The 11787-nt window shown below is 39.2% G+C and overlaps 1 non-coding gene across 1 annotated transcript; it reads left to right on the top strand.

Annotated features, from left to right (window-relative positions):
• The first annotated feature begins 5541 nt into the window (after nucleotides 1-5541).
• TRNAA-CGC (transfer RNA alanine (anticodon CGC)) lies at nucleotides 5542-5613 on the top strand. Its single transcript has one exon. It is a non-coding gene; the product is annotated as a tRNA-Ala (tRNA).
• The last annotated feature ends 6174 nt before the right edge of the window (nucleotides 5614-11787 follow it).

Here is an 11787-nt window from a genome sequence, read left to right as displayed (position 1 = left end):
CCAAAAGACTCATCAGACTGCTAGAATGTAAGAATAAGAAACAGAAAACTGACAGGTCTCAATGAGGGAGAGAAATGTGTGGGGTTGAGGAACAGGACTCGTTTTAATTTGTCTCTGTCTTGGTGTAAAGCACAGCTAGGATCATGTCTACTGTCCCTGGTAAATCATTGTACATTCTGTACATTGTGACAGAAGAAACCTGGATTTCAAGTGGGGTCATGTATATTTCTGATGTAAGTAAGAGCACAGAAAATTGGGAAGGACTGCCCAATATAATATGGGCCACAAATGCCAACCACATATATAATTTTAAATTTTCTAAGAGTCACAATGAAAAAAAAAAAAGAGAAAAACGGGTTCCCTGGTGGCTCAGGGGGTTAAAGATCTGGCATTGTCTCGGCCTTGGCACGGGTTCAATCCCTGGTCCCAGGAAATTCTCCATGCTGTGCTTGTGTCCAAAAAAAAAAAAAAAAAAAAAAAGTAAAAAGGAAAACATGAAATTAATTATGTATTTTATTTAGATTGTCTAGGAGTTCCCACTATGGTGCAGCAGGATCTGAGGTCTCTGATGTTGTTGGTACCAAGATTCTGTCCCTGGTCCGGTACAGTGGGTTGAGGGTCTAGTGTTGCCCAGCTGCAGCGTGGATTGGCATCTGTGGCTTGGATCTGATCCCTGGCCAGGAACTCCATATGCCTTGGGGTGGCCAATAAAGGGGGAAAAAACTAATATATTAACATTTCCTTTAATAATCCATATACACATGTTACATAGACATTTTACATTCTTTTTTTCATACTGGTGAATATTTTACACTTACAGCACATCTCAAGATAGGTGAACTGGTCATATTTCAGGTGCTCAAAAATTACATGTGCTGGTGGCTACCATATCGGACAGCAGAGTTCTAAGAATTAATGCATTTGAACAAACGAAAATAAATAGATATGCAAAGTGCTCACAAATTAAAGCAGTTCTGTAACTCATGCTCAAAATCTATATACACATTTTCACTCATACTTGTGAGGCGTACCAACTGAAAATTGGCACTTGCCCTCTGCCTCTACAATGATTAAGTCACTAGTCTCTACAGTCACTGACCTTCAACACACCCTGAAAGGATCAGGAATGAGGCAATTTGTGATCTGGGAAAAATTAGCAGAATAAGCCTTCAGATGATTAGATATTTTCAGGAGATATTATGAGCCCAAATTCTTGCATCTTCTCATATCTAGGAAAGCGCTAAAATCATTAAGAGTGACATCTGCTCCTCCTGACTAGCAGCAAACTCCTACCAATATGTGTGCCTGACTGCATGTACCCCCTTAACTGAAATCATGTATAATACTGACCTTCCCCCCCATCTCTTCAGAGCAGTTCCTCAGAGCTATTTGAGACACTGTCACCCAGGCTACATCCCTCCTTTTGCCCCAAATAGAACTTAACTTGATGCTGGAAAGATGTTACCAGAGTCCGGGTTCTTGTTCACATAGCCGAAGAATGAACTTCGAGAACCCACAGGCAGCAGCCAAGCGAAGTCTTTATTACAGGAAAGCAAATAGCTCCCAGGACAACTGGGAGAGGGGAGAAAAGCTCCCCCTCTCTATTGTCCTATAGCAGATTTTATCCCTTAAAGATGGAGGTTACCAACGTAGGGTCCAGAAAGATGTGGTTTTCTCCCATTGGCCTTGCCCAATGTCCCTTAAGTCTCATGGTGTCTTTGCCCTTCTCTTCCCCTAAACTGAGTCACAGGGGGTTAGAGATTAATGTCCATCTGGGCATAGGTACACTCCCTATAGTAGACAAGACCTGTGGGGATGTTACTCCCTGGAGCCCTTAAGCCACAAGCCCTTAATCAATGGCCATATCAAAGAATGCATGGAAGCCCATGCTCCTACACTGACTACCTGAGTTATTATTCTGCCTCAGACTCACAATGCTCACGGTGTGCATAAAAATGAATAATGTGAGAGCTATGAGTTTCAGTTTTATTTGGGGACTTATTAAGGGCTACAGTCCCAGAGAGTCTATGTTCAGATACTGGTAAATTGCCACTATAGAAGTTTATCTGAATTCTTTCTGATATAGTGCTAATATTTAATATCGTTCTACCATCCTTTTTCATCCCTACACCTAAAGACTAGGTGTAGGGATGAAATGATATAGGTAGTGAATGATATAGGTAGTTTTACCCAAATCATTCACTCATAAAATGTATGTGTTAAGACTTGAGAGGAAATAGCCACTGGATATTTCTGCCCCAGAGGCCATTTCTTCCATTACTTCCTGTATGCAGAAAGCCGTATTCAAATTTTCTAGGTATGTGGTCACATTTCCATAATACTCTGAATCCCTCAGTTTTCAAGAAATTACTTTGGGGATCACTAGGGAGAGCGATCTTTCTGTTCATAAAATCAACTTCAAAAGGCTGGTAATATGCTTGTTAAAAGATATGTATATGCTTTGAAAACAGAATGCATAGCAGTAAAAAGATAAAATATATTTTTGAAAACAGATTCAGATAGTATCAAAGGACATTACCATGAACAAGGCAAAATTTACATCTGAAAGGAAATTCAGCTACACATTTGAAAAGAGAGAAGGTCATATTTCAGGGAAGAAAAGGGAGGGAGGGGAGTAAAAGAATTTTTAGTTAGGCTTATTTAGATTTAGACTCTTGGGTGTGGCATATGGGAATTCTTCATCTGATCCTTCCTTCCTTCCTTCCTTCCTTCCTTCCTTCCTTCCTTCCTTCCTTCCTTCCTTCCTTCCTTTCTTTCTTTCTTTCTTTCTTTTTCTTTCTTTCTTTCTTTCTTTCTTTCTTTCTTTCTTTCTTTCTTTCTTTCTTTCTTTCTTTCTTTCGTCTTTTTGTCTTTTTAGGGCCACACCCAGGGCATATGGAGGTTCCCAGGCTAGGGGTCTAATCGGAGCTGTAGCTGTGGGCCTACACCGCAGCCACAACAACACCAGATCCTTAACCCACTGAGCGAGGCCAGGGATAGAACCCTCAACCTCATGATTCCTAGTTGGATTTATTTCCGCTGCTCCACAACAATGACAGAAACTCCTCATCTGATCCTTTAATCCACTGCACCCACCAGGGACTGAACTCACAACTCCAAAAGGACCCAAGCCACTGCAATCAGATTCTTAATCCACTGCACCACGAGGAGAACTCCCAGAATTAAAATTCTTAGAGTAATTGGTATAATGGTATTTCGATTATGAGGGAACTCATCAGTTGGTAATTAATAAGGCTGAGTAACTCATTATAATACCTTTTTTTGCTCTTATATATGTTGAAATATACTACAATAGAAAGAAAAAGAGGAAATGGCACTGACTCACACAAGAAGAAATAGAAAATCTGAATAATTTTATGTCTATAAACAATAAACAATAACTTTCCAAAATAGAAAGCACCAGGACCACATGGGTTCATTGGAGGAATTAAGCCAAACACTTAAGGAGGAAATCATACCAGTTCTCTACAGTCTCTTCCAAAAGATAGAAGTAGAAGGAATACTTCTACAAAACCCATTCTAAGAGGCCAGCATTACCCTAACACCAAAAGCAAACAAAGACATTTCAAGAAAACTACAGCCCACTATCTCTCATAAAAAATCTGCAACAAATTATAAGCCAATTGAACCCAACAATATCTAAAAAGAATTTTATGTCATGCCCAAAGGGGTTTACCCCAGGTTTGCAAGACTTGTTCAATATCTGAAAATCAATTAATGTAACTATCACATCAACAGACTGAGAAAGAAAAAAAAAATCACATGTCCATATGAAGAGATGCAGAAAAAACACTTGATAAAATCCAACTCATTTATGATTTTAAAAAAACTTTCAGCAAATTCAGAATAGAGGGGAATGTCTTCAACTTGATTTTAAAACATCTGCAAAAAAACCAGTTATGTCATACTTGATGAGAAACTTAAAGCTTCCAGCTACAATCAGGAGCAAGGCAAGTATGCTCCCTCTTACCACTCCTTTTCAATATCATATTGGAAGCCCTAAAGCAAGAAGACAAGACAAGAAAAAAAAGATATATAGAAGGAAGAAAGACCTACATTGACATTGTTATCATTCAAAGTCCGTAGCATACATTAGATTTCCCTCTTGGTGTTGTACATTCTATGAATTTTGACAAAGGTATGATGGCATGAATCCACCATTACAATACCACACATAATGATTTCCCACCAGCAATGAATGAGAGCCCCTGTTGGCTCCACATCCTCCCTAGCATTTTGTGTTGTCAGTATTCTGGTGTGCAGTAGCATCTCACAATAGGTAGGTAGTAGCATCTCATTGTTGCTTTAATTTGCAATTCCCTGATGATGTGTGATGTGGAGCATCATTTCATATGCTTATCTGCCTGCCATCTGTTTGTCTTCTTATTGAGGTGTCTGTTCAGAGATGTTGCCTGTTTTATAATGTTTTTCATGTTCTTGTTGAATTTTTAAGAGTTCTTTGTATATTTTGGATACCAGCCCTTTACTAGATATGTTTTTCAAATATTTCCTCCCAGTCCGTGGCTCAAGAGTGTCTTTTGCACAGAAGTAATTTTTAATTTTAATGAAGTCCAACGTATCAGTTTTTCATGAATCATGTCTTTGGTGTTGCCATTTTTACTTTTGAAAAGTCTCTATTCTCCGCTGTGTGACTTCTGAAGTGAGAGACAAAAACCATGTGCCTGAGATGCTGCAGTTGGGTCTGGGGTCAGAAAAGCCTTTCCTGTGGATCGTAGTGGTGTAGCCCGGCTGCGGTGGCCGATCGCTCTGCACCTGCCAGGATCCTGGCTTAAGAGGTCTTGTCAAATTTCATTCTTCCGTGGGGTAAAATAGACTGCGGAACTAGAAGCTGGTAACTGGATAAAAGAAAGGGAGAAACAAGGCAACGAGGGCTTCTTAAAGCTAAGATTCTTCATGAAGCCAAAGTTCACAGATAAACCACTTTGGTGTCAGGTGGCTAGATGGTCTCTGTGGGAATAGCCGTTGCCTCTTGGAGACAAAGATCAAGGCAGGATTTTCACATTTTAATCTTTTTCGACAATTGGGGGGGAGGGGGGTGTTGGTTTGTTTTGCATTTCTCCGAGCAGGATCAAGTTTGGAGACGCAGCTCTAAAGATTCCTTCCGCCATTTAGCCCACTCTGCTGCAAAAAAATTGGGTCGCCTTTTCCATGAGTTTTGGCTCGCAGAACATTTTTCAGGACCCTTTGGTCCTGAAAAACCTCTCAGTGTTTCCACCTGGGGTTCGATTTGGCCAATGGGAGAAAATTGTCCTGAAATTACTAAAATTGGGGTCTGCTCTCAGCAACGATACCGAAGGCGTCTACTTTACTTGGATATGATCCGAAAGAGGCTTTAGAGGTGTAATTCATCCTCAGTGACGGTTCTAATCCTCAATAACTGCTACTCTCCGGCTACTCTCCAATTTTGGAAACAAACAAACAAAACCCAAGAAATTATTGTGCAAAAAGCTTTGAGCTATTAAAAGGACAGGGATCCTACCTCGCAGCTGGCTTTCGCCAGGGGATGTAGCTCAGTGGTAGAGCGCATGCTTCGCATGTATGAGGCCCCGGGTTCGATCCCCGGCATCTCCACTGGCTTGTTTTTTTTTTTTCATTTTCTTTATTGTCTAATTCAGCCTTTGGACTCGCATTATTAAATAAAATGGTTCAGTCCTTCTCCATTTTTTGCTATTATCATTTCCTTTAACTGAAGCTATTTTCCATCTATGTTTTTATTTATCTTCCGTTTGGTTGACTAACCACTGCCATATTCCCTCTTCCCAAAAACTTACTTGGGGGTATATGCCGTGAGCGGTACAAAGCCAGAGGAACACTTTAGAAGTAAAATCATCCCAGGAATAGACCCAGGAAGAGGGAATACGGTTGCATATCAAAGAATTATTTAGCTCAATTAAAGTGGTCCTATTTACTCCCACTTTCCACTTTTCCAGTCAGTAAAAATAAAATATCTCTTAGTAATTTTTTTTTAAGGGGAAGGAGAAGATAGCATGTTTTTTTTAGTATTGGTGTGGTAGTTGCACTTTGGTATTCAAGGGTCCACCTCAGGGCCACATAAGGAATTTCCTCATAGGCTATTGTTTTTAACCTAGTTACCGTTTTATTTTCCACTGCATCTTTGGTTCTACTCAATGTTTCTGTGCAGTGCTCACAATCCAGGGCAGCAGGTCTGGGAAAGTAGGAAAAGAGGAATAGCCCGTGGAAATGGAAGGCAGAGTTCGATACCTTGACTAGATCTCCTGGCATCAAGCCCTACCTCTGACCCAAGGCCAAAGTTGACCTCAGTAACATAAAAAATACGTCTTTCCCTAAAAGTCTAAGGATTTTAGGAGCTCTTTGCCAGCAGCAGGATTGAAGACCAAATATATATTTCTTATTATAAATCAAAATATTTGTAACGTATATTGAGATGTGACAGTGCTGCATCAGGTGGTATTTCTATTTTTATTTTTTTTGAAGATCCTTAAAAAACATTTTTTTCTCCTTTCTTAGCTTATTCGTTCTAATTCTTTAACTTTTTTTTAATAGTTACCTAAAAAACACGAAATGTTTGTTGTATACCTTTGATGCCATCGTTGTATACCTTTGATGGGTTCTTGTTCACTGCGGTTGAAGAATGAACTCCACGAACACACAGGCAGCAAGCGAGCAAAGCTTTTATTAAAGGAAAGCAGATGGCTCCCAGGGTTACTGGGAGGGGGGAGAAGAGCCCCCCTTTCTCTATTGTCCTATAGGGGTTTTTATTCCTTAAAGTTGGGGGGGTACCAAGTGAGGTCCAGAGAGATGTGGTCTTCTCCCATTGGCCTTACTCAGTTACCCATATCAGTCCTTGTCCAACAGGGTCCTAGGGGTGGAAATGTCCTATAAATCTCATAGTTTCTTTGTCCTTTTCCTCCCGAAAACTGAGTCACAGGGGATTAGGGATTAATGTCCAACTGGGCGTAGGTCCACTCCCTATAGTAAACAAGGCCTTGGGGATGTTACACCCTGGAGCCCTTAAACCACAAATGTTATCAAGGGCCATATCAAAGAATGCATCAAAGCCCGTGCTCCTACACTGACCACCAGAGTTAATATTCTGCCTCTTCTTTACAACTAATCCAAGTTCACTTTCCAGTAAATTTGTGCTTCTTCATAGGTAATGTAAATACCTTGTAATTTTTAAAAATCCCAGCTATTTTCCTCCCTCCTAGTCATTGTATCTTTGTATCTTTGCTATCATTCATTTAAATTATATATAAACATACATAAGCCTACATACAACATGTACATAAGCACATAATCAAATAGATTGCTACTATTATATTTTGAACAAACTGGTATCTATGAGATCAATTAAACTAGGAAAACTAAAATTTTTACTTACCTTCCCTTATTCTTTCTTTGATATTCTTCCTTTTCCTTATGAAGATTTGAGTTTCTGATCTATATTTTCCTCATCACCAAAGAGCTTCCTTTAACATTTCTTGTGAAATTGGTCTATAGGGAACAAATTCCTCCAAATTCTTTTTGAGAACATTTTTATTTCTCCTTCACTATGAAATTTTGTAGGGTACAGAATTCTAGGTTGTGGCTTTTTTCTCTCAACACACTTTAAATATTTTAATCTCTTCTTGTTTGGATGGTTTCCTAATAGAAGTCAAATGTAATTCTTACCTTTGTTCCTCTATTAGCTAGGTGGTTTTTTTCTACCCCTCTGACTTCTTTCAGGATTATTTTCTTCATATTTGATCTTCTGTAGTTTGAAAATGATATGGTCATATGCAGTTTTTTGTTTGTTTCTTTTTTCATATGTCCTGCTTGGTGCTCTCTGAACTTCCTCAATCTGTGGTTTGCTATCTGATATTAATTTGGGAAAATTCTCAGTCATTATTATTTCAAATATTCTGTTCCTTTGTCTCTTTTCCTTCTGGTATTCCCATTACACATATGTTTTTGGTACTTGTCTTAGAATCCTTGGGTATGTGTTTTTTCCCAGTCTTTGTTCTGTTTCACTTTTGGAGGTTTCTATTGCCATATCCTTAAGTTCAGAGTCTTTCCTTAGCTGTGTCCACCCTACTAATAAACCCATCAAAGACATTCTTCCTTTCTGTTACTATAATTTTAATCTTGAGCATTTTTTTTAGGATTTTCATTTTTCTGCATATATTGCCAGTCTGTTCTGTTCATACCTGCTCTCTGCTTTATTCATTAGACCCCTTAGCTTACTAAACATAATTGTTTTAAATTCCTGGTCTGATAATTCCAACATCCTTGCCATGAGTGGTTCTGTTCTTGCTCTGTCTCTTCAAATTATTTTTTGCCTTTTGATATGCTTTGTAATTTCTTCTTGATAGCCTGACATAGTATACTTGATAAAAGGATAAACAAGACTTTAGTACTGTGATGGTGAGGTGCAGGGGGAAGGGAACTTTCTATAGGGCTATGATTAGGTCTCAGTCTTTTAATGACTTTATGGCTCTGGGTTGTGAATTTCACTGCTGTTTCTCAGTTTTCTTTTTTCCTCCCAGACTTAGGTGGGACAAGACAGCTAGAGTATGCTGGAGTTGGGGTTTTCCCTCTTCTCATGTGAAAGTCTAGAGCCAGCTGGAATTGAGTATTTCCCTTCTTCCAGGTCAGTTAGGCTCTGACAAAATACCAGCAGCTTAGGGTCTGGTTAAATAGATTCTTTAGAAGGCAAGCCTTGTGCTCTGGCATATTTCAAAATGGTTCCACTTTTCTCCTCTCTGCTGGAAGCATGAGGGAATTTCCCTCCAATATTTAGATATTTAAGTGAGAATCTGGTCAAACTCCTAGGGGCAAAACCACAAAAGTGTGGGGGGCCCTCACCCCGGACCCATGACTCAGTGTTCCTGGAATCTTTAACTATCAGACTTGCCTACATGGATACTTGATACACAATTACAGTTCAGGTTTTTCTACCTGGCAGTGATTCTTCCCATAGTTTTTGCTTGTGAGCCACTGCTCAGGAAAGTCAGGACGTCCTTTATTCAGCTGTCTAACTCTCCAATCTTGGGGGCAGCCATCCACCCTGGGTCCTCACCTCTCATAGATTCAAGAAGTGTTGATTTCTTAGTCCGTTCAGCTTTTTCCTTCTTGTTGAGATGGAATGGTGACTTCCAAGCAACTTATATATGGAACCAGAAACTGGAAGTCTGTATGCTAGTTGTTAACACATGATTTTCCCTCTGTGCTTATTAGAGAATCGGCCCTATAGGTTTTCCTTCTTGTATTTTCTCCACTGGGTTTTGGTATCAGTATTATACTCATCTCCTAAAATAACTGAGAGAGCATTTCTGTTTGCTGGAATATTTTGTACAACACAGAGGGTATCATTTCCTTTAAGATTTCGTAAAACATACCAGTAAATTTGCCTCAGAAATTTTATTTAAATTCCTGATTTTTTTAAATGTCTATATAATGAATCAGCTTTTTCTATAACTTCTTATGTTAGTTTTGATAATTTATACATTTTCCATTTCTTCTAACGGAATTAAAAGAATTGAAGGCAAATGTCATGATTTCTTAACTTTAAAATCTCCAAAGAAGCCACTGAAAATATTCTCCTATTTATTCCTCTATGTAGGCATCTCTATCCATCTACTCATTTCCTTTTTTTTTTTTTTTTTTTTTTTTGTCTTTTTTGCCATTTCTTGGGCTGTTCCTGTGGCATATGGAGGTTCCCAGGCTAGAAGTCGAATCGCAGCCATAGCCACCGGCCTATGCCAGGGCCACAGCAGCGCAGGATCCGAGCCGCTCTGCAACCTACACCACAGTTCATGGCAATGCTGGATCCTTAACCCACTGAGCAAGGCCAGGGATCGAACCCTCAACCTCATGGTTCCTGGTTGGATTCGTTAGCCACTGAACCACAGCAGAAACTCCTACTCATTTACTTTTTAAGAAATGATTTCGAATATTTACTTACACCAAGTATTGTAGTAAATAGTGATATACAGTTAAGTATAACACAGTGTCTTAGCTAACCTTCAAGAAGACCTTACCTCCTGGTAATCTCACCCTTGTGCAGACTTCTCACACTTGAGTCAGTCACCTAGGCATATGTGAGGGGGAAACTTGAGTGAACCATTGTGCAAGCAGATCCTCCAGACACAGTTAAACCATCAGAGAACTGCATGATCTGTAGATACACTGAGGTCAACTTCAAAGGCACCTGGGGCCAGAAATACCCGGCCAAGGCACCATGGAGTTCCTGACCCACAGAATCTGTGAGATAATAAACATTAAGTTTTTTAGCCCTGCAAATTTTGGAGTATTATTCAGCAATAGATAACTAATATTCATAGCAAGACTTTTTTTTTTAACATTTCCCTTAGGAAAATAATAATCATTTACAAAAAATAAAAATTATATCTGTTTGGAATTCCCATTGTGGTGCAGTGGTTAACGAATCCAACTAGGAGCCATGAGGTTGAAGGTTTGATCCCTGGCCTTGCTCAGTGGGTTAAGGATTCCGCACTGCTGTGAGCTGCAGTGTCGGTTGCAGACGCAGCTCGGGTCCCGCGTTGCTGTGGCTCTGGCCTAGGCCGGCGGCTACAGCTCCAATTCGATCTCTAGCCTGGGAACCTCCATATGCCGCAGGAGCAGCCCTAGAAAAAGCAAAAAGACAAAAAAAAAAAAAAAAAAAAAGAAAGGAAAAGAAAAAAAATTATATCTGTTTCTCTCAGGATTCCAGACTGTTATCAGAAACCATATCCCTTGAAAATCAAATAGCAATGCCAAACTAAGACGTGACTCTCCTCTCAAGTTTCTCTTTTGATCCTGAAAAAAATCTGAAGATTTTAAGCTGACTACCTAGTGTATCTTATCCACCGGAGGGTCATGGACCTACCCTTAAAGCAATCCTTGGCAAAAGGAAATTGAAAAAAATGTAATTATTTTAGATGACTCATGATTTATGCAAATTGTCTGGGCCCATCATCTCTACTACATGAATAAAATTTAGATTCTCAGCATGGTGAAAGGATGAGAAATACTGGTGTTATCTTGTCAAGCTGATTTTTCTGGCTTCATCTACACCTTGCTCTTCCCAACTCCAATCATTCTAAACTACATACATTTCCAAGCCTTTACACCTGCTGTATCTCAGCTTTCTTATCATTTCTCCTTGACATTCTTATTCATTCTTCTAGATTTTCTCACAGGTTACTGTATTCGGGGACTTTCCTCGAATAGTCAGGAATAAAACCCCCTTGGTGTGCATCTCTTGTTGAGAAAGTAGTGTGAATTCTAAAGAACCACTTCTTCTGCTGATAATAAACCAGCATGGAAGCAGAGTTTTGCCTCAATCTTAAAAGTAACATATTTCTTACTTCCTGGCTTTTCTTTCCAAAGAATCAGAGCAAGATCTGAGGATTCATATTCCCTGGATTTTATTTGTGTTCGTTGGATAAAATAAGGATGGGAAGGCTGTAGGAAGCAATCTAACATCTTTACATTTTAGCCCTTCCAGTTGCTAAGGATGGAAGGAATTTATTTTTCTAACAGAAATCCCTCCATTGGCTCCTTGCTTTCTAAGAAATAGGTGCATTTAAAAAAAAAGAAAGAAAGAAAGAAAGAAATAGGTGCATAGCGGTTTCTGGAGTCTGGGAAAAACAGGGTTCAGAATTGAGGATGGGAATTGGGCATAGTTTGTTAGATTTGATAATTAAAGGCAGTCATTGGCAAAGTATTTTTTTAATCTTTGCTGTAAGGAATTTTTCTTTATCCCATATTACCTTCTGAAAA

This window comes from Sus scrofa, chromosome 7 (genome assembly GCF_054392235.1).
Source record: "Sus scrofa isolate SSC_HxYL_T2T_F1_AM1 chromosome 7, Sscrofa_HxYL_maternal_Yorkshire_Landrace_v2.0, whole genome shotgun sequence".
Lineage (NCBI taxonomy): Eukaryota > Metazoa > Chordata > Mammalia > Artiodactyla > Suidae > Sus > Sus scrofa.
Note: the sequence above shows the minus strand (reverse complement) of the source record. Positions and strands in the feature narration are given on the sequence as shown.